Below are 3,694 nucleotides of genomic sequence, written 5' to 3'. Positions count from 1 at the left end.
TGTTGGAGAATTAAGATTTGATAAAAATACATACTGATTCAAATAGAGATAAAAATCTGCTGTTGGGGAATTAAGATTTGATAAAAATACATACTGATTAAAATAGAGATAAAAATCTGCTGTTGGGGAATTAAGATTTGATAAAAATACATACTGATTAAAATAGAGATAAAAATCTGCTGTTGGGGAATTAAGATTTGATAAAAATACATACTGATTAAAATAGAGATAAAAATCTGCCGTTGGGGAATTAAGATTTGATAAAAATACATACTGATTCAAATAGAGATAAAAATTATTTTATTTCTCAAGAAAAAAATCTTCATTTTATTTATAAAATGAGTCAGTTTCCTTGATTTATGATGGAAACATCGAACTTTCTAGATGAACATGCTCCAGACGTCTAATGAGTAAATTTTCCTAGTTCCCCAGTTGACTCTCATCATCACCCGAACCTATGACCTTATTATAATGGTCAAGTACTATTATTACAACATAATATGTACAGAAATGTCCTCCCGGTGGGACAGCAGTAAATTTACGCACTTACAATACTAAGATTCGGGGTTCGATTCCCCACAGTGGACATAGTAGATAGCCCAATGTTTCTTTGCACTAAAACAAACAATCTACAGAAATGATTAGTTACAGTTTTTACGTTGATTTTCTGGTGATAGATCCAATGTATTTCCTCGTATACACGGCAGGAGAATGGGATCGTCCCGCACAGGTAAAACACGTTCATGCTCAACCCCCCCCCCCCGAAATTTATTTTAGTCCAGATATATTCAATGGACTATTTGTTGTTGTTATTCGGATATTCGCCCAAATTCAAGGTCTATCTGCAACAGTCGCTCCTAACTTTGAAAGAGTAGACTAGAGGGAAAGCAGCTAGTCAAAATCACCCAATACCAACTATTGTCTCAACGAATAGTGTGATATGGCCGTTACCTTTATAACGCGCCCACGGCCCCCAAATTTTGTTGTTGTTGTTTGTGGTAATGGGACAGCTCCACAATAAACCGGCAGCTCCACAATTCGGCACATTAACCAATGCGCTATGCTCGGCGCATATTTAATTAATAAGCTTAAATATATATTTTTCCAAACTTTTCTCATTCTACTGCAGCAGAATTATAATACACAAGTTTTGTTGGATACGAAGGACTTCATGAATGGAGGGAATAGTAGCTTTAGTTAGGGATTTATTGGTAGTTTGAACAGTAGTTTTATAATCAATTAGAAGTTTTTTTACTAGAACGAGGAGAATTCGCATACCGAAGAAAGATAATTGTGTCCAAGATTTACAATTTGCGATAGTTTCATGGATTGATGGTTTCTTGTTATTTAATCATGAGAGAGGCTTAACCTAGCAGTTAAAGGTGTCAGGTTCTAGAGTAGAATTTTCACGGTCTTGGCAGAAAATGTTTGAAAATAGTTCTAACCCTTCTTTTGTGGCTCGCGTAAATCCACCCCATGCGCAAACATTCGCTAATTCTTAAGATGTATTTGAATCTTTTTTTTTTCTTTTTCTTTTGAGGGGTTCAAGTTTGCTTGTTTGTAATTAAGCACAAAGCTACACCGTGGGTTATCTGTGCTCTTCCCACCACGGGTATCGAAACCCGGATTCTAGCGTTGTAAGTCTGCAGACATACCGCTGTGCCACTGGGGGGCGAGGGGTTCGTTTGTTTTGAATTTCGCGCAAAGCTACACGAGCGCTATCTGCGCTAACCGCCCCTAATTTAGCAGTGTAAGACTACAGGGAAGACAGCTAGTCATCACCACCCACCGCCAACTCTTGGGCTACTCTTTTACCAACGAATAGTGGGATTTACCGGCACATTATAACGCCCCCATGGCTGAAAGGGCGAGCATGTCTGGTGTGACAGGAATTCGAACCCGCGGCCCGCAGAGTGCGAGTCGAGCGCCCTAACCATCTGGCCATGCCGGGCCGTAAGCAATTTGAAAACACTACATTTATAATTGATCGATTAAAAATATTTCAAGAATTTGGCTTAACTAACAGTAAAAAATATGTGCATTAAATTCATTACACAGACAAAATCTACATTTGGAAAATTTACTATTCACGACCAGAATTTTGTAAAAAAAAGTCTTATCGATTTTCTTTTCACCTTTATTTGTAATTAAGCACAAAGCAACACAATAGGCTATTTGTGTTCTGCCCACAATGGGTATCGAAACCCGGTTCCTAGCGCTGTAATCTGCAGACATACCGCTGTGCCATTGGGAAGCTTTTTTACCTTTACCTTGATAATAATTAAATATTATGACTACTGTATATAGTGAGAGTGAGATAAAGGAAATGGTTTTTATGCCAGCAATATAAATATGAAACCAGGGATAAAATAGTAGTAGTAGTAATCTCACTAGAATAAGCTCGTGTGACCTCTGACTCAGCAGAATTACTATATTCGTAGTTTAAAGAGATGGTAACTCGCACTAAGGATTCATCAGTTCAAGTCTTCGTGGCGCTTACAAACTAAAAGTGCGTCAAACAAATGCCTAACTGTTATAATTCTAAAACAAATAAACAAGTGACACACTACAACACAAGAAACAATTATTTTATTTATCATCTTTAAGTGGACTTCACTTCGTCCTACATGTTTAAGTGATTTTTGTATCATCTAAAATTTTGAACTACTGGGTGTCTCGAAAATATGGCCTAATAAATATATGAAAATCCACAGAGGCCACTTTGAGCAAGACACTTGGAAAGTCTCTTTATAAAACTCCATGGGCCAGAGTTTTATGGCACTTTGTAGAACAAACTACGATCTATTCATCGCGTGCTGAAATTGAATAGTAATATTAGAAATTCGTTCTTCAAATGTGTTGACTGAAATATTTCTGTGGGAACTTCCCACCAAAAGCGGGAAGAATATTCAATTCGATGAAGAGAGGGAAGGACTCTGGGTCGCATAAAATTAAACCAATAGTTTTACGTTTAACGTTAATGTACTGGAAGTGTGATAGCACTAACTAGAAAAGAAATCTTAATATAATAAACCTGAAACACGTGAAATGCCACCTTCCTTTAAACAACAAACTCGGAACACTTTCATTCGTGTTGTTATCAACTACGTTTCTGTTCATCTAGGTTAGCGAGTTACGCTAACACTTTAATACCTCATCACAGGTTAATTGTTTACTGTCATGGGAAATTTTGCAGCCTTAAACTGAAAAATATATTTGATGAAGATAATGTGCAGTGATTTGTTGTGTTGGAAGTACCAGTTTTGGTACAACCTAATCTAATAACTACTTCTATTGTAAGTCGACTAACCCGAATTAAAGCTAATTAAAGTAGGGTGTCCAAAATATATGAGATGTATCAAAAACCTAAACCACGACACAATAGTAACAGTGACCACTTACGGTTTATTGTGGATTAAGGGCACATGTATGTAGTAGTTTTTGTTTGTTTTTTTAAAATGTAATCACGTATAATACATGCGTGGTCGCCAAATATGTAATTAACAAAGATGGCGACAGAGAAGGCGTTCTGTGGCTAGAAGAGATGAAATTACCTATTCCAATGCAAAGACTATATCATAGAGTATATAGCAACGATCCATTAGTTAATAATTCTATCAAGAAATGGTACCGACAGTTTAAAAGTCTGTTTTGTTTGTTTTGAATTTCGCGCAAAGCTACACGAGGGCTATCT

The sequence above is a fragment of the Limulus polyphemus genome, unplaced genomic scaffold, assembly GCF_000517525.1.
Source record: "Limulus polyphemus unplaced genomic scaffold, Limulus_polyphemus-2.1.2 Scaffold1506, whole genome shotgun sequence".
Classification (NCBI taxonomy): Eukaryota; Metazoa; Arthropoda; class Merostomata; order Xiphosura; family Limulidae; genus Limulus; species Limulus polyphemus.
Note: the sequence above shows the minus strand (reverse complement) of the source record.